Below are 21,029 nucleotides of genomic sequence, written 5' to 3' on the forward strand. Positions count from 1 at the left end.
ACACAAATCCCTGCCAGTTTCATCTGTTTTCCAAATTTTAGTAAGATTCCCTAATACATGTTGGTAAATTTTGAGTCTATCAAATGCTCTCTTGTTTCCCTCTGCTATTTCTTCTACAGTCACTGATGCTGCACAGGCCTTGCAGTTGTCTGTGGATTGTTCTGACCATTCAGACTTGGAGGTTTGTATAGGTACTTTATATTCTGGCTCATATTTTGCTTCATAATATATTGTCTGTAGATTTTTGGTTTTATTATCCAAATTTATACATAGATTCTCATGGGGGAGATCTGGGGATTTTCAAAAATTAGGACCCATAGTGGAAGATTTGAGCCCATCTTTTGTCAGTATATGATAGAAAAAAAAACAGACAAAAATTAATAAGTAGACAAGATTTTAACAACATAATAAAAATGATTTAATTTACATATATGGAACTCAGTAGCAAATAATGTCATAATACACATTCTTTTCAAGTACACATTGAACATTAAAAAATCTTCTTGGCCATTAAGCAATTAGTGTCAAATTTCAAATGATGTAGAGCATATTCTTGGACTATAATGGAATTAGGCTAGAAGTTAATAGCAACATAATAATTTGAAAATCCCCATCAGTTTGAAAGCAATGAATATATTACTAAATGACTTAGAGTTAAAAAACTAACTCATAGAAATTAGAACATATTTTGAAATTGAAAGATAATGAAAACACATTTCATGACTTGTGGGATGCAGGTAAAGCTGGTCTCAGAAGGGAATGAATAACATACATTATAATTTCTAATGCATGTGTTAGAAAGGAAGCAAGGCCAATTATCAATTAGTGAAATGATCCATCTGGTGAACTTTCAGATTGTATTTCAGCAGAATCCCCTCTGCTTTTCACAGTCCAGTCATCAAAATACCCAAAAGCTCCACAGTCACATCAGACTGTCATACCTATGGAATTGGGCTCATACATATACCTTTCTACTTAGAAGATCATCCTGGCCACTACTTGTGTCTGGCCTCCATTTTGGCTGTGTAGACTTTTATCAGTAGCTATGGCACTTTAATTGTTTGTGTAGAGAATATGAATCTCATTTAAGAAGTTACATTTTAAAAAATATTGATTTTTCTTTCTCCTTGGGAGCTGGGGGGAATAGTCTGGCTGAGCACAGGGGTTTTGGGGTTGGGGGAAAGCCTATGAAATCATGGAAGGCTTTAAGTGGACTCTCTGTCTGGCTTACATTTATTACAGATTGCCCATGCCCTTCAAGATTGAATTAATTTCCTTCTTTCTTTATCTTGTCTCTCTTTTGAAAGTCTTAATAATAAAACACCATGAATTCACTATTATGTCCACTTCAACTGGATATTACTAATCTGTTATATCTCCCTATATGTTTCTCCTATCCAGTCTCTTTCTCTTAAGAAACAATTAAAATTCTGATTTGGGGATATGAAATTCTCTTTTTCTTTTCTTAAAAATATTTTTTAGATGTGTATAAGCAGTCCTAAGCAATATGTTTAGTTTTGCTTGTTTTAGGGGCAAAATATGGAATTACACTCTATGTAGTCTTTGAGACATGAGTCTCACTCAATCATTAGCCATAGATATTGCATAGAATGTAATCTTATTCATTTTCACCAATGCATAAAATGTTCTATTATGAGAATATGCCACAATTTATTTAACCGTTCTTTTGTTTTGGAGTATTTAGGTTTTTCCCAGGTTTTTGTGGGTTGTTGTTTTTTTTTAAGATTTTATTTATTTATTTGACAGAGATCACAAGTAGGCAGAGAGGCAGGCAGAGAGAGAGGAGGAAGCAGGCTCCCCGCTGAGCAGAGAGCCCTATGCGGGGCTCAATCCCAGGACCCTGGGATCATGGCCTGAGCCGAAGGCAGTGGCTTTAACCCACTGAGCCACCCAGGCGTGTGGGGTTTTTTTTGGTGTTATTTTGCTGTTATAAGATATGCTGCTTTTCTAGGCCTCCAGGTGTGCATATGTCAGAGTTTTTCATATATATATGTATATATATGTATCTGAGATAAATGTAGTCTACTGTACTATATATATATGGTATATGTATCTATATACTAGATACTATATAGTAGACTATATATGTATATATCTCAGGTCCACATACACACACACACACACACACACACACATATATATGACCTGAGATATATATATCATTATATATACATATATATGGATATTATATATCTACTCCCACATATATGTATGTGGGAGTAGAATTGCTGACTCATGGAAAATTTAATGCTGCTCTATTTTCTAATAGCTATACCTGTTTACATTCTCAAAAGCAGCGTATGAATATTCCTATTGTTCTGCATCTTTTCCAGTAATTTGATGTGTTGAACTTCATTTTTGCCAATTCTGTGTGATATAGTATTTTATTTTGGTTTTAGTTGCATTTCTCTAAATACTAATGAGTTTGGTTATCTACCTATGTTTAGTGGTCTTAAGTGTTTCATGCCATGCATATTCAAGTGTTTTGCTGCTTTTTTCATTGCTTGTTCTTTCTAATTAGTGCAATGCACATTTTTCTGTATACAGATGCATATACATATATAGAATCCTGATTTGTTGTTGTTGTTGTTGAGGTAGGAAGTAGAGAGAATGTTTGCTCATGTAGTGTCTGAGGTAGCTGTGGTTCATCCAGGTGGAAGATCTAACACTTCTGTATACCAATCTGGAAATCAGGAGAAATACTTTCCTGAAAGCTCTTTGAGAGGAGCAATAAGCTTAAGGTGACTAGTAGGCTCTTCTAGATTTAACCAATATTTTCTTTTCTATCCCAACTTCATAAGAAATTCAGACAAAATTTGCCTTTACTTGGATGAACTCCAATATATGTTTATTATCTTCCTTCAGGGATGTCTGACCCCTCTCAAATACTGTCACTACAATGTTAGGGACAATTTTGACCTGGTGAATATTAAGAGAAAGGTAATTCTTTATAGTAGCATATCAGGATAATTTCTCCCTGGAGAGAAAACCAAAGACTATGTTGATTCACATGATTAGCTGAAGATGGTTAATCAAAATAGATAAAATACAGGAACTAACCCAATCAGTAAGTTTTCTAAGAATAACTTGATTCAGGATCTTGAGATACATTACATGGATGTATGGAACAAGATAGTCTTTGCTGGATGAACACTAAGAAATAAACGGTCCCTGCAGGCTATTTGGATATTGCTAGATGTATATACCAACATAGGCACCCTGCGTTGAAATAACGAATTTGGCCAGGCTCTGGAACAAAAACGGCCTGCACACAGGATTTTGGAGGTGGGCAATAGACACTTGCAGATAATGTCAAGCACTGCCACCCAGTGGTATCTTTTGGAATTCTGGATTCAAAATATACTTGATGGAGTAGCAAAATACTACATTTTTGAACAATTGCTAGTCTATTATTGGGCCCTGCTGCAAACATCTTCCATTACAGTAGTTCAGTAGATAATCTTAAGAGCTGAGATAACTTTTATGTAATTTGTAGTGTCAGAGAGACATCTTTTTTGATAACATGGAAATTACATATATGGGACATATCTCGAGATGTATCGGGATGGGATTAAATCCTCTCGGTATTTGTTTCCTATTTGTTACATTTGCTTTTTTTCCCCACCATTTTCCTTCTTTTTTAAATTATTTCAGATTTTTATAATTGTTTTCTCCAGTACTGGGTTATGAGATATACTTCTTGGTTTTATTATTTTTTAGTGGTTGCTTTAGAATTTACAATGTGCATCTTTATGTTGTCAAATCTAACTTCCAATAATGTGCTACTTCATACAAAAGTTCATACAGAACTTTCCAACAGTTTACTGCCATTTTCTCTTTTCCATCTTTTTTGTTATTGTTGCCATATATTTCAGTGTTAAATGTTATGAACCCGACATTATGGAAATAATTTTTAAATTGTTGATTATCTTTTGAAGAATTTTTAAGATGAGAAAAAAATCTATATTGACCCAAATGATTATCTTTCTGTAAATCTTCATTCCTTCATGTAGATCAAAGTTATCTTCTTTTTTCTTTCTGAAGCACTGCCTTTTATCATTTTCTGTAGTGCATGTCTGCTTGCAGTAATTTCTCTCAGCTTTTATTTCTTGAATACAATTTTATTTTGCTTGAATTTAAGAAAACGATTTCACTTTGAATAGGGTTATCGCGAGATTTTTCTTCAGAACTTTAAAGATGTTGATCTGTTCTTACAAATTTTATAATGAGAAGTCTGTGACTATTCTTATTCATATCCTTTTGTATTTAATATTTCTTTTTATCTCTGGCTAGTTTGAAGACTCTCTTTTTATCACTTTTTTAGTATTTTGATTAGAATGTGACTTGCTATGATATTTCTATTCTCTTGTGACTCACTGAGTCTCTTGGATCTTTGAGTTCATAGCTTTCTCTAGATTTGGAGAATTTTGGCCTTTTTGACCTTCAAATAATTATCCTCTCTTCTCCTGCTCCAACAATATATCTGCTGCCTCTTAGGCATATTCAGTGGCTTGATATTTTCCCAGAGGTCACCGGAACTCTTCATTTTTTCCATTTTTCCTCCCCCATGTACTTAATCTTGAATACTTTCTGTTGTTATTCAAGTTCACTGATTTTTGTACGAAATTTGAAAACTGGTTTGGTAAATACTCAATCTTTGTTCTGCTTAAAAGTGGCCTCGACTGTTCTATGTTCTTTGCATTTAAAAAAAATTACAATTTGCTTATCAGTTTCCCCCCAAAATACTTTTGAGATATTAAGTCAGGTTTTGTGGAATCTGTGGATTAATTTTAGGAGAACTGGTAAATTAAAGTTAGTTTTCCAATGCATGCACATGGTGTATTTCTTAAGTGATTTAAGTCTTTTCTAATTTCTCTTGACAACGTTTTCAGTGTCATAGTCTTACAAATCTTTCATTAGATTTAATTATGGGAATTTGATGTTTTATGTTGCTATTTTGAATGGCCTTGATGTTTTAATTTTATTCTCACTTTTTTGTTATTGTATATAGGAACATGTTTGATATTTTAATATTGACCTGTATATTAAGATGTTGCTAAATTTACTTATTAACTGTGACTTTGTAAATTCCTTAGGAATTTCTTCTCAGATGATCATGTCATCTTCCATGAAAGGCAGTTTATTCCTTTCTTTTCAATATATATGACTTTGATTTTTCTTCTGCCTTACTGCTTTGGCTAAGACCTCTATTGCTGAGTTGGGGTAATGAGAGTGAGTATCTTAATTTTTTCGCCCTGATTTTAGGAATGAGGGATTTTATATTTCACTGTTAAATATGATAATATGTTAGACCTAGGTTTTTCATAGATACCCTTGGAGAAATTCTTTTGTTGTGCTTGTATGGTGAGAGGTTTATTATTATTATTACAGTTATTATTATCATTATTAATGCATGTCAGATGATTTCAACTGCTCTTACTATAGTCTGTTGAGATTATCATATTTTTCTCCATTAGTATGGTTTTCAAATGTTAAGTCAACATGTATAAATAAAATGAATCCCATTTGTGATATATATATATTACTTATATATATAGTATATATATAGTGGTTGGTTCTATTTGCTAACATTGTGTTTAGAATTGCAGTGTTCACTCTCATGAGAAATTTTCATCTATTAATTTCTTTTTATCTTTCTTTTTTTAAATTTGGCCTTGAGACCAGTTTAGCTGGTCTCATAAAATGATTTGTGAATCAATCGGTTAAGCATCTGCCTTCAGCTCAGCTCATGGTCCTGGGTCCTGGGATGAGCCCTGGGTGGGTCTCCCTGCTTCTTCCTCTCCCTCTGACCACCATTCATGCATATACTCTCTCAAATAGAGAAGTAAAATCTTTAAAAAAATGATTTGTCATGTACTCCATCTATATGTTTTCTCTTCTCTGGAAAGTTTATGTAAGACTGGTATTCTTTCTTCTTTCAGAGTTTTGTAGATTTCAACAGTGAACCTATCTTGCCTATGGTTTTCATCATTGGTAGTTTTTTTAAATTGCAGATTAAATATCTTAAACAGTTACATTGACATCCAGATTTAGATTTATTCTTGGGTGACCTTATTCAGTTGTTTTTTCAAAGAATTTATCCATTTTATGTCAAGAGTTTAAATTTATTAACATAATGTTGTTTATAATATTTTATCTTTTCAAATGCCAGTAGAATCTCTAGTGATGCCTCTTTCTTGTTTCTGTTAATTTTTTTTTAATGATCTATGCAAGGATTTACCACTTTATTGGCATTTCCAGAGGGTGTTAGGACTTTTTGTTGATCTTCTTTATTTCATATTTATTTTTATTCATTAATTAACGTTCTTACCTTTATTAATAATTTTCTCTGCATACTTTAAGTTTTATTTGTTGTTTATAATTTCTTGAAATGGGTGATTGGATCACTGATTTTCATTTTGAGTGATACTATGGAATGAACACTTTAAACTTATGTCATACATTTAGGTATGCAGAATCAGCTGAACAACTTTTCAACTTTTTAAAAGTTTGACGGCAATGTGGATTAATGAGGAATTCTTTCATGATAAATAGATTTTGTTTCTTTGCCAAGTGATTTCTAAATATCATGATGAATATAGAAGTGATTTAATAATTAAGGGCGCCTGGGTGGCTTAGTCGTTAAGCGTCTGCCTTTGGCTCAGGTCATGATCCCAGGGTCCAGGGATGGAGCCCTACATTAGGCTCCGTGCTCAGCAGGATACCTGCTTCTCTCTCTCCCAGCCCCCCTGCTTGTGTTCCTTCTCTTGTTGTCTCTCTCTGTCAAATAAATAAATAAAATCTTTAAAAAAGTGATTTAATAATTATAAAAATATAATGTCAACATCTTTCAGTTTAGTGTACAAAAAATAATTGTAGCATAGTGTAAGGTAATAATGAAACAAAGCAGTGGAAAGTATTTATTAAATGGAAATTTTTTCCTATGACTTTTATTTTATGATTGTATTATTAATGGAATGGTCATAAGAACCTTTGACTGTACATATCAATACAACCATATACTGTGATTAGACAGCATCCTCAAATTTACAACAAAAATTTATTATATAAAATTAATTGGTCTCTTCTTTGGGGGTTATAATATTTAGATATTACAGGTAGAACTATAGTATCTTTATTTTAAAGAGAAATATGGTACATACACATATATATAGCATTATAATGATGAAGATTGCTACATCTCAGCTAATTAGAACAAAGGAAGACCCAAGTCCAAATTTAAATGTAAACGGGAATTCCATTTCACCAAATTCCATGCACCAAGGGTTGCCTTGTATCAAAACCTCACAAATTATTGAGAATTGTCTCAAACAAACTTTATCTTCCTCTATGTTGTAACTGAAGAAATCTTGTTTATTTGCACCTATTAGTCATTTTAGGTCACCTACTTTGGGAGAACAGTGCTATATACCTGAATGGTCCCTACTTTCCACAGCAGCTGAGAATATATTTATATATATTATAAAGAATATATTATGAGGAATATAATTCCCAGCTCAGCCTCCATTATGGAGACTGAGACCAAGAACAAGTGGGGCCACATCATAATTGTAGGAATGGAGAGGGACTGACCAGCACCACTGGACCTACTGGTTTTATATTTAATCAGTATCATGGGGTATAATTCACCTACTGAAAATATACATATCACAAACCTATTTCAAAAAGTAATTATTTCTATCAAAGTATCCTCATAATTACAAATAATGAAGTGTGGGATTTTTTTTTTCTTTCCATCCCCCTTTCTCCCTCAGTCAAAGGGAGATACATACATTGATAAATACATTGATTTCATATGTATATTCTCAATGCTAATTTTGGTTGAGCTGCTTCTTTTTCTGGCCCATGTATGTTTTATGTTTCCCTGTTTCTGTGACTTACAGATTAGTCCTGCTCTCTATAGCTTCAAGGTGAAATTCTGTGAAGCCTCCTCATCTTTCTGCCTCCTGTTTCTAGCTTGTCAATTGGATTTTCTTCTTGGGCATCCTCCCTCCCCCCACCTAGAAAGGAACCCTCAGGTTTCAGATAATCACCCTAATCCTCCAGGTAGGGATCATTCTTGATATCTGCACATACACCTGTCAGTTCTGGGATATTTAGACTGGCATAGAGCACCACCACCACCACGTGGCTAGAAACTAGAACAGCAGAAATTACTTGAACATTGTTTTTTTGTTTTTACTTTTTTTTTTCTTTTTTAGGATTTTATTTATTTGACTGACAGAGATTACAAGTAGGCAGAGAGGCAGGCAGAGAGAGAAGGAAGCAGGCTCCCCGCTGAGCAGAGAATCCGATGCGGGGCTGGATCCCAGGATCCCAGCAGAAGGCAGAGGCTTTAACTCACTGAGCCACCCAGGCGCCCCTACTTGGATATTGTTAAACATGAAATCCCTAACCACAAGGACTGGGCTCAAAGACTTGTTATAAGTAAATATTTGGGAACTTTCCAGATGGGCTGCATCCATGCTGAATAAAGCGTAGGCAATACCCCTTATACTAATAAGGACAATAGTTCCCCAACATAGTAGTTATTCAGGTAGTCTTTTCTTCCAGTCCCAAAGCTTGCATCAGCTGTATTACTTCCTTTGCAAGGCAGAATGAACACATGTTGAAACAGGGTTTCTTTCTCTCTCTCTATCTTGGGATCTGTTCACTCAGGGCTTCTCACTAGGAAGAGATGTGCTGGGGCTACTATTCAGCCAAATGCCATTTGAGTGGTAAAAGGAGCATGGAAATGTTAGAGATTTATGTTCTTCTGACACGTAAATTCCTGACTTTCAGCAAGACAACAGGACTCAGTTGAAATAGTGGATTCAGTTCTTAGTTTCCTTTCCCTTACATAATTAAAACAAAACAAAACAAAACAAAACAAAACAAAAAACCTCTTTTACAATCATGCATTTAACCAACTAATCTAGATTGCATCTTTTGCTGAAATTCTTCTCCAGCCAATGCTGGATTTCTTGAAGGTTGTAGTAGAAAGGGCCCTTTCCTCCCAGATAAGCAATTCTCTGTCTCTGCACAATACACACACATTCAAAGGCTACGTCATAAACTGCATTGGGATAATTGTCCATGTGTTCAGCCACAACTTGACACTGGGGTGGCAAGAAGAAATGCTCCGGAAGCTGGTGGTCTGCTGCACATCGGTCTTCTGGTGTTTCTTCACTTCAAAAGACAAAGAAGAATCACCAGTGGTGCCTGAGTGGATCAGTGGGTTAAAGCCTCTGCCTTCGGCTCAGGTCATGATCCCAGGATCCTGGGATCGAGCCCCGCATCCGGCTCTCTGCTCAGCAGGGAGCCTGCTTCCTCCTCTCTCTCTCTGCCTGCCTCTCTGCCTACTTGTAATCTCTGTCAGTCAAATAAATAAATAAAATCTTAAAAAAAAAAAAAGAAGAATCACCAGACACTGACCAATCTTCTGAAAGATGAGCCTCATCCATGTAGACCAAAAGAAAGTCAGCCACTGAGGAGAACTCTTCCACTAGTTTGCTGAAGGCTGGCAGCTAGCTAGTAAAAGGAGGTCAAGTGGCTGAGCCAAAGGTGACCACCAGTAGGTGCTCAAGGCTGCCAGTCAATAAGGTGGCATTCAGCTCTATCAACCGTCTTTACTTGGGCACCATTTCTAATGTTGTCACCTCCTTCAGAATTGGAGACATACACCACACTGGAATTGGGGACTCTTCACCGAATTTTAACCTGCTTGTAGGCATTGGGGAAGAGGCTCTTCCAGATGCAGCGCATTCCCTCTGAGGTCAGCATGGGCCTCCACTCTACATCAGCAGACTCGGAGCGGCTCAGCAACAGGACTACATATCCCAAGTCACATGGAGCAGTGGTTCAAAACCAGCTTATTCTAACACCAAAATGTATATTCTTTCTAGATCCCAAGGCAGGGAAAAGAATGAAGGAAGGAAGGAACAGGGGCTCCTGGGATTCCTAATTCAGTTCTTCCCACCTCGCTTTACTCTCCCCACAAACTTTTCATTTTCCGGAGGTCCCTACAGCATCTGTTGCAAGATGATCACCTGGGGTCACCACTTGCCTGGAATGGCCAGCAATCCCTATACTGATGGATGAAAGGTTACTCCAAACTCTGCTGTGAAAGAGAGGAGAAGGCAAGGTCAATGCTCAGAAACAAGACCTTAAATGGAAATTTGACAAAAGAAATTCTTGGTACTGTATTTTGCAGATAGGAATACTATATTGTGTTCATACTAGCAAACAGTTGTTATTTAAAGTAAAAATAACTTCTTTGCTAGAACTTGCTGAAGAAATAAACATTCTCCTATGCCTTTACTGCTCAAATATTTTTACATGGAATTTTTTGCAAAAACAGTTTTCATTCTACTCTGAGGAAGATGCCAAACTGATGATAAAAACTGGGTTTTTTCATTTGTTTAGATAATTTATCTAAAAAAGCCTGCTAGATATAGGCAACAGTTAGAAAAATCTCAAAGGGATTATGCTGAGTATAAGAAGACAATCTAATTTAACTCTATGCCAAAAATCCCAACACTATTAAATAGCATAAACTATGTATTTTACAACTAACAATATCCAATTTACAATGTCTGTCATTTAATAAAAAAATGAAGAGGCATCTAAAGAAGGAGAAAAATAAGACTCAAATCAGAAAAAGAAATTAGATCATTGACCTACTGGCTATCATGATAGATGATATAGTTAGCAGACAAAGACTTTAAAACAGCTATAATAAATATGCCTCATATGTTCAAGAATTTAGAGAAAAATATGAGCACGATGAAAAAAAGAGATGGAAAAAGCATTAAAAAGCATTTATTTAAAAACCCAAATGGAAGGTCTCAAATTGAAAATTATAGTATCTGTAATTAAAAATATATGGGTAGGTTTAATAGCAGATTAACAGAAGATCCATAATTGAAAATATGGAAATGATAAATATCCAAAATCAAGCAGAGAGACAAAAATAATAGGAAAAATGAGGAAAGTGTTAGTGACTTCAGGAGTAATATCAAACTGTTTATGTAAGTGTAACTGAATTCCCAAAAGTAGAAGTGGAAAGAGGGGTCAGAAGAAAAAAATGTTCAAAGTCTTCCCAAATGTAAAAACTAAACCCCCACAGATCCAAAAAAGCTCACAGAACCCAAATTTGGATATAAAGAACATCACACAAACCTACATCAAATTCAATTCCAGGAAATCGGTGATAAAAAGTAAAGCTTAAAAACACACAGAGAAAAGGGCTCATGATGGAGGTACAAAGACAAGAGTGACTACAGACTAATCTATCTGAACATATGAAAGGAAAAGGTGATGTAGTGACGTTACTAAAGGACTGAATGGAAACAAACAAAAATCTGTCAGTGTAGACGTCTTCACAGATAAAAACAATTATTTTTAAAATAAAGGCAAAATAGCAAAATAAAGATATTTTCCAAATAAAAGGAGAGAGAATTTATAGCGAACAAATCTGCACTATACAAATTGTTAAAGTGAGTCCTTCAGATGAAAGAAATATGATAACAGATGGAAATTTGGGTGTACATGAAGCATTGAAGACTCCTAGAAATGGGAAATTTGTGGATAAACTTTAAAAAATTATTTCTTCCTAGTTATAATCTAATTAAAAGATAATTGTATGAAACAAAGTGGAATTTTTTTTTAAAGATTTTATTTATTTATTTGTCAGAGAGAGTGAGCACAGGCAGACAGAGAGGCAGGCAGAGGCAGAAGGAGAAGCAGGCTCCCTGCTGAGCAAGGAGCCCGATGTGGGACTCGATCCCAGCACCCTGGGATCATGACCTGACCTGAAGGCAGTTGCCCAACCAACTGAGCCACCCAGGCGTCCCACAAAGTGGAATTTATAGTGTATGTAGAAGTAAGATATATGGCAAGTTTAGCACAGTGTATGATGGGGGATAATAGAAGCAGGTTATTATGTTGTTCTTACACAATATGGGGAGTGGTGTAATATTATTTGAAGGTGAGTGATAAAATACGTATTGCAGAGGCTACAGTATACAGTAAATTATAAAACAAAGATATATAGCTATTGAGCTAAAAATGGAGATAAAATGGGATCATTGAGAAAAGCTCAGGTAATCTGAAATGACAAATAGAAATATTTAACAAGATGATGGATTTGAACTCAGTCACATCAGTAATTAGTGGGGACACTAATAAGGCACTAATTTAAAAAACTAGATTGGTTTTATTAGTATCAGACAATGTAGATTTTTAAAATAAAAAATTACCAGAAATGCAGTAAGGCATAATGCTAAAAGGATTAATTCTTTAAAAGGGCATGACAATCATAAATATTTTTTCACTTGAGAGCTTCTAAGTGGAGGAAAGGAAAAATAATAAAACTAAACACTGAAATAGACAAATCCAAAATTATAGTTGAATTATAGTTAACAATACTGTATCATGTATTTGAAAGTTGGTAAGAGAATGAAAGTTCTTATCACAAGACAAAAAATTTTGTGGGGTGCCTCGGTGGCTCAGTTGGTTAAGCATCTGACTTTTTATCTTAGCTCAGGTCTTAATCTCAGGGTTGTAGGTTTGAACCCCACATTGGGCTCCACACTGGTCATGGAGCTTACTTAAAAAAGTGTGTGGCTATATATGGTGATGATGTTAAGACTTATTGTGGTGATTATCTCATAGTATATATAAAAATGGAGTCATTATTTTGTACACCTGAAGCTAAAATGCTGTTTGTCAGTTATATCTCAATAAAATAATTATAGTTGGAAGTTTCAACACTTTTTTTTCGAAGTAATTGACTGAAAAATTAAGCAGAAAATAAGTAATAATATAGGAGACTTGAACATTTTCAAACATTTTGACTCAACTTTCATATAGGAAAGACTCCACTCGATAATATGAGAGTACACATTCCTTTCAATTATATGTATATATATACATCTCTCTCTCTATCTATCTATCCACCATCTATCTCTATACTATTGGCTATATGCTAGGTTATTGAGATGGCAGTAACAGAGACTGGATTTACACCAGTGCCTGAAATAACTTAACGACAAGTTGACCCAATATATGAAACAACAGTTTTCAGGAAACTGAAGGTCAGGAAATGAAGGACAATGATCTCTGAATAGCTGTAGACAGAGGAAGTGAGCCCTATATGTGTTTCATCTTATTCTGTTGTGAGAGATATATGGCTTTGGTATAAGGAAGGGAAACCCAGGTGGATGCTAGTGATCTTCCTGATACGAGAAACTATGAGGAGACCAAAGCATCTAGAGGTTTCAGGACAAAATGTTAGTTTTACCAGATTAATAGAACTAAAAAGAGAATCCAGATATCGGTGCCACACTTATAAGGTCAATTGATTTTTTTTTTTTTTTTTAACCAGACTGCCAAGATAATTCAGTGAGAAAACTATTGTCTTTTTATAAATGATGCTAGTGCTATTGGATAACTATATGTTTAAATTTCTTTTTCTAAACTACCCTCACATCATATATAAAAATTAAGTTTAAATGAGTCATTGACTTAAATTTAAGAGCTAAAACTTCCAAAAGAAAACAAGAGAAAATCTTTGTAGTCATGGAACAGGAACAATTTCTTTCTTTCTTTTTCTTTTTTTGAATTTTTTTCTTTCTCTTTTTATTTTTTAAAATTTTATTTTTTCAGTGTTCCAAAATTCATTGTTTATGCACCACACCCATTGCTCCATGCAATACATGCCCTCCTTAATACCCACCACCAGGCTCACCCAACCCCCTCACCCTCCTCCCCTCCAAACCCTCAGTTTGTTTCTCAGAGTCCACAGTCTTTCATGGTTTGTCTCCTCCTCTGATTTCCCCCAACTCACTTCTCCTCTCCACCTCCCACAGGAACAATTTCTCAAATAGGACACAAAAGCATGAACTAAATGAAAAAAAAAAAATGATTTTATTAAGAGCCAGTGTTAAAAAAAAAAAAAAAGGTAAACTACAGAGAAAAAAATACTTGATAAACCCATATCTAAGAAAGAACTGTATCTAGACTATGTAAAAAACTCTTCAACTCAATAAAAAGTTAACAAAGTAATTAGCAAAATATTTGAAGAAACTTTTTACTAAATGGATATATGAATGACAAAAAAGTACTGAAAAAATGTCATTTGTCATTAAGGAAATGTACATTAAAAACATAATGAGATATATCTGCATACCCACTAGATTGGCTAAAATTAAAAATACTGACAATACCAAGTATCAACAGGATATGGAGCAAGTAACTCAAACTCTTCATATGTTATTACTGGGAATGCAAATTGTACAGTAACACTGGGAAACAGTTTAGAGATTTCTTATAAAGTTTAACATATGGCCCAGGAATATCACCCTAGAAATTACTCAAGAGAGATAAAAAAGTATGTCCTCAAAAATACTTTGTAGGCCGGGCACTTGGGTGGCTCAATCAGTTAAATATCTGCTGACTCTTGATTTTGGCTCAGGTCATGACCTCAGAGTTGTGAGATTGAGCCCTCCATCGGGCTCACGCTGGGTGTGGAGCCTGCTGAAGATTCTCTCTCTCTCTTTCCCCTTTTGCACCCCCCCCACTCCATTCTCACTCTCTCTCTCTCAAACAAAACAAAACAAAACAAAACTTTGTATGTAAGCAGATGTTCACAGAACTTTTATTCATAAGAATTACAAATTAGAGAAGACCCAAATTCCCATCATCTGACAGATGGAGAAGCAAATTGTGTATGTTTAACAAAAGAACAATATTCAGCAATAAAAAAAACCCTAAATGCTGATGCATGGATGATCACAGATGAACCTCAAGAGCATTTTACTAAATGAAGGAAGCCAGACACAAAAGAACACATACCAGTTGTAGGTTGTCACTTATGTGAAATTCTTGGAAAGATAACACTGTAGTGACAAAGAGCAGTTCAGTGCTTACCAACACCTAGAGCAAAGGGGGGGATGAGAGCAACCATGGTGTTGGTCATAGGACTGTTTGGTTCTACCAAACGCATCATACTATACCCTTAAAATATGTGAATTTTATTTGATGTGAAATACACCTCAGTTAAACTGATTTACAAGAGAGAGAATTGGAAAGGGCAAAAGAGTGAAGATCCACCACCTCGGAGGAGGTTAGAGAGAAGGGAAGCAAAGTATTAGACTGGTGCAAAATCCTAACTGCCAAGCTCATGTAATGCTTGGGTTCACAGGTCCCAAATGATCAAAATAAGAGACTATTTTAACCACTGAATCAGACTTTATCTAACCAAAGAGCCAAAGCATTTATTCTGAACTGGAATAATGTCCTTTATGATAATAACTAAATCATATGGAAATAAAGTCATTAGACCACTTAATTTCCAGATTTTGTGATTAATATCTTTCAGGCCCTGTTTGGCAAAATACTTGCATTCACTTAGTCTTTTTAAAAATACCATTTTATCCAACACTGCAGCAAAATTTAGATTTAAACTCGACTAACAGAGAAGGCCTAAGAAATGAACTATCTGTCTCTTTTATTTATTGTAATTCATTAGAAAGTTTCTTTAAGTATATTTTATTTTTATTATTCAACTAGTTACAAATAGTGAGTATATATTTTGCTGGCACATGGGGGATTTCTGGCAAATTATTTACCTCTGGCAAGTGAGAGGCCCTTGGAGGGTATACTTAAAATATTATCTTACATGATTAGAAATCTCTTCTGTGCAGTTAAAACTTTCTTGAAGAGGTGCTAGAAAGTAACCAGGCCATAAACACAGATAAAGAGAATTAAAATCTTTCTCAGTGAAAAGGGCATGAAAATGTCCTCACCCTTAAAAAAAAAAATTTATTCAGAAAATGAATGCTGAAATTCTAGGTTAGAGATTAGGCAAATAATGAAAGCAGCTCTTGCAATAAGTCATTGTTAGGGTGCCAACCGATGTGGTTTTCTGGAGGTGGAGGAGTTCCTCAGGATGCAAGACTTTTAGTGCTAAATCTGAGACAGTGTAGACACAGAGACATAGACATGCAGAGACAGAGAGACAGAGGGATAATTACAATGAGATGTGATACATGTTTTAATAGCTTTAATGGAAATGTATCTGTCAGTGTTGGACACATAGGACAGAGTCTAGTCTACTCAGTGCTCTCATCCTGGGACAGACCAGGAAATCAGCCAGCAAATTGTCTCCCTCCTAGTCTGCAACTTTCCCTTGCACAATTTGTGGACCTATGGTGAGGAGTTCAAGGATAAAATGTTAGTAATCATCTTAATCTGGAGTGTCTGTAGTGATGAGCTTCATGTTTTACAGCAGGGTTAGTTCTAGGTCTTTCTGTAGCAATTCCCATGAATTTTGTTGCTGGCTTCTTTGTTCCCCAACATCCAATAAAAATCAGTTGATAAATTTAACTGTTGAGGATCAGAAAAAACAAGATAGATATTAACCAAATCATTCACTACTAAACCAGACCCCCCCCCCCAACCCTTGGGAAGAGGGTTGGCATGCTCTTGGAATCACATTTAAGTGGTAGCAACTAATGGAGTCATAGAAAATAGACTTCTACACTTTAGCTAGTATTTAAAGTTCAAAACCATCTTCATGAACATTTTAAAACTTTATTGAGAGTTGGAAGAGTGGCAAGTTAGACATTGACAATACTCTGCCAGGGTGAGAGCTGAATATCACAAAAATATCCAGGTTCACAAATTGGTTTTGCTTGTTGGAATTTTCCTAGGGTCTTCATTTACGGTGTTCTGATATAATATTTTTCCTTTTGCTATTGAGATCCTGTTTAGGAGATTCAATTAAAAGTGTGTGCTACTAAGAACCTAGATGTCCATCAACAGACGAATGGATAAAGAAGATGTGGTAGATATATACAGTGGAATACTATGCAGCCATCAAAAGAAATGAAATCTAGCCATTTGCGATGACATGGATGGAACTAGAGGGTATTATGCTTAGCGAAATAAGTCAATCGGAGAAAGACAACTATCATATGATCTCTCTGATATGAGAAGTGGTGATGCAATGTGGGGGGTTTGGGGGGTAGGAAAAGAATAGATGAAACAAGATGGGATCGGGAGGGAGACTCTTAATCTCACAAAACAAACTGAGGGTTGCTGGGGGGAGGGGGGTCGAGAGAGGGGGGTGGGGTATGGACATTGGGGAGGGTATGTGCTATGGTGAGTGCTGTGAAGTGTGTAAACCTGGCGATTCACAGACCTATACCCCTGGGGCTAATAATACATTATATGTTTAAAAAAAATAAAAAAAAATTTAAAAAAAAGTGTTTGCTACTTTTTGAATCAGATTATTTGGGGGTTTTGTTGTTATTGAGCTATAGGAATTCCTTATATACTTCAGATATTAATCCCTTATCAGACACATGGTTTGCAATATTTTTTCCATTCCGTGGATTACTGTTTTACTCTGTTGATTGTTTCCTTTGCTGTGCAGAAGCTTTTAGTTTGATGTGGTACCATTTGTCTGTTTTTTCTTTTGTTTCCTGTGATTTTGGTGTCATATAATGCCCCCCCCAAAAGTCATTGCCAAGACCAGTGTCATGAAGCTTTTTTTTTTTAAGCTTTCTTCTAGAAGCATTATAGCTTTAGTTCCTATGTTTAAGTTTATAATCCATTTTAAGTTGATTTTTGTTTCTGTTGTAAGATAGGAGTCCAGTTTCATTATTTTGCTTATGGGTATCTAGTTTTCCTAACACCATTTATTGAACAGACTACACTTTCCCATTGTGTAGTCTTGGTGCCCTTGTCAAAGATTAGATAGCCATACATGCATGTGTTTACTTCTGTGTTCTCCATTCTGTTCCATTGGTCTATATGCCCATTTTAGTTACTACAGCTTTGCAGTGTATTTTGAAATCAGGAAGTGTGATACCTTCAGTTAGTTCTTTTTTCTCAAGACCACTTTTGTTATTCTGGAGCTTTTATAGTTCCATGTGAATATTTAGATTATTTTTCCTGTTTTGGTAAGAGATGCTGTGGGGATTTTGATGGGAATAATATTGAATTTATAGATTACTTTGGGTAGTATGGACATTTTAACAATGCCAAGTCTTTTAATCCATGGACATGGGATATCTTTCCATTTAATTGTGTCTTTTAAAATTTCTTTTATGAATGTATTGGAGTTTTCAGTGCACACATCTTTTTCCTCCTTGGCTAAGTTTACTGCTAAGTATTTTATTCTTTTTGAGGTTATTGTAAATGGGATTGCTTTCTTAATTTTTTTCCCAGTTAGTTCATTGTTACTATATAGAAACACAAGTGATTGTTTGTGTTGATTTTGTTACTGCAACTTCAATGAATTTGTTTATTACATATGGCAGCAACCTCAGTGTCTATAGATAGACGAATGGGTAAAGAAGATGTGAAATACACACACACACACACACACACACACACACATAAATATACATATATACACATATAAGGGAATACCACTCATTCATAAAAAAGTGAAATCTTGTTGTTTGAGACAACATGGATGGACCTAGAGGGTATTAGGAGTGAAATAACTAAAACAGAAAAAGGCTGTATGATTTTACTTATATATGGAATCTAAAAATAAAAATAATCTAAAAATAAAATAATCTAAAAATAAAACAGATTCATAGATACAGAGAACAATCTGGTGGTTGCCAGAGGGGAGGAGACAGGCAAAATTGGTAAAGGGGATTAAAAGATACAAACTCCCGGTTATAAAATAAGTAAATCATAGGGATTTAATGTACACCATTGGGAATATAGGCAATAATATTTTAATAACTTTGTGTGATGATGGATGGTAGCTTGACTTGTCATAGTGATCTCTTTGTAATGTACATAAATGTCCAGTCACCATGTCATACAACTGAAACTAATATTTTATGCCAACTACACTTCAGTTAAAAAAACACAATGAGAATACCTCTCACTATTAGGATGGCCATTATAAAAAAATAAATAAATAAAAGACAAGTGTTAGTGAGGATATGGAGGAATTGAACCCATGTTCACTATTGGTGAACATGGTATGGCCATTGTGGAAGACAACCTAGAAGCTACACAAAACTTAAAAATAGAACTGTGATATGATCCAGCATCCCATTCCTGTGCATGTGTCAAAAGAATTGAAATTGGGATCTTTTAGAGATATGTGTACTCCCATGTTCATTACAGCATTATTCACAATAGCCAAGATATGGAAACAATCCAAATGTCCATGTACAGACAAATGGATTTTAAAAATGTGCTCCAGGGCACCTGGATGGCTCAGTCAGTTAAGTGTCTGCCTTGGGCTCAGGTCATGATCCCAGGGTTCTGGGATGGTGTCCCACATCAAGCTCTCTGCTCAGCAGGCAGCCTGCTTCTCCCTCTCCTTCTGCCCCTCCCCCTGTTTGTACTCTCTTTCTCTCTCAAATAAATAAATAAAATAAATAAAATATTTTTTAAAATGTGGTCTATACATATAATGAAATGTTATTCAGCCTTAAAAGAGAAGAAAATTTAACGATTTGCAACAATATGATGACCCTGGAAGACATGATGCTAAGTGAAATGAATCAGTCACAGAAGGACAAATACTCCATGATTCCACTTACATGAATAAATATAAGATAGTCAAACTTATAGAAATAGAAAATAGAATGGTGGTTGCTAGGTGATGGGGCAGGGGAAATGGGCAGTTGTTGTTCAATGGTTATAAAGTTATAGTTATACAAGATCATTAAGTTTTAGAGACCCATTGTGTAACATACTGCCTGAAATTAACAATATGCTGTAGTGCACTTAAAAAAATTGTTAAGAGGGTCCATCTCATTTTAAGTATTTCTACCAAACACACAAAAACCAAAGGGACACAAGGAAACTTGGAGGTGATGATTATGTTTATTACCTCGATTGTGTGAGGATATCATAGCTGTATGAATATGTCCAAATTCATAAAATTGGATAAATATGTGCAGGGTTTTTTTTTCATCTGTTTTGCTAAATCAATTATACCTCAGCCAAGCTGTAGGAAAAAAAAAAAAAAAGTGTGGTACTTTGCCATTGAATGCACTGTTCTTTCCCTCAGGTACTTGCACTCCCCACTGTGACATCTCTCTCAGTATTTCCCATAGAAAAGTAAGGAAGCATTTCCCTTCAGCCACAGTTTGAAGGCCTGGCTTGCATCAGACTTTTACACTGTTTTCTAAAAGGAAGAATAAGACCCTGCTGGATAGTGGGCAAAGTTTAGCCACATAGTTCTTCGTGTTTATATGCAAGCTGCACTTCTTTCAAACTTTAAATTCTGCTTAGAACTAATTTTTGCATTATCTCTTTTATCCATCTGCAAAATTATTTTTTAAAAAAAGTTAAGAAACAAAGAAAATAAGACTTGGACACCCATTGGTCAATGTGCATTTATCCCTCCCCCCTTTCTGTGCTGTATAAACATGGCCTTCCCTATTCTTATAATGACTGCTGAGCCCTGTGAAATCCATAAATGACTTACATGAAAATGCTGAATTTTCATTTACCTCAGTCCATAAGACCGAGCTGTAGCATAGAGAAAGGAAATATGTGGTATGGGTACAGATGCATCTGGGCTTGAATCTTGACTGTGTCCTTTTCTCACTGTAATAACAATAACAATAATAGTAATAAAATGAGCAACAGTAATAACATTAACTGTGGTGTTGCCATTTATTTATTTATTTAAAAGATTTTATTTATTTGACAGAGAGAGAGGGAACACAAGCAGGGGGAGTTGGAGTGGGAAAAGCAGGCCTCCCACCGAGCAGGAAGCCCGATGTGGGGCTCGATCCCAAGATCCTGGGATCATGACATGAGCCAAAGGCAGATGCTTAATGACTGAGCCACCCAGGGGCCCTGGTGTTACCATTTATTGATGACTATGCGTCATAACCTGTGCTAAGTTCCCTAACTTCATTACCTAATTTATAACTAAACAATAACTGTGAGGTTTAAGTATCTGTATGCCTGTATTCTAACGTGAATAGAATCTTACATTAGGCATCTTCATT

General features: G+C 35.2%; 1 pseudogene across 1 annotated transcript; it reads right to left on the bottom strand.

Moving 5' to 3' along the window:
- Positions 1–8,951: 8,951 nt before the first annotated feature.
- On the bottom strand, positions 8,952–15,028 carry LOC308341900 (type II iodothyronine deiodinase-like; annotated as a pseudogene). The gene is made up of 3 exons: positions 14,953–15,028; positions 9,446–9,851; positions 8,952–9,243 (listed from the first exon to the last, which is right to left on the bottom strand). The product of its transcript is annotated as a type II iodothyronine deiodinase-like (transcript).
- Between the last annotated feature and the right edge of the window lie 6,001 nt (positions 15,029–21,029).

The sequence above is a fragment of the Martes martes genome, assembly GCF_963455335.1.
Source record: "Martes martes genome assembly, chromosome: 1".
Classification (NCBI taxonomy): domain Eukaryota; kingdom Metazoa; phylum Chordata; class Mammalia; order Carnivora; family Mustelidae; genus Martes; species Martes martes.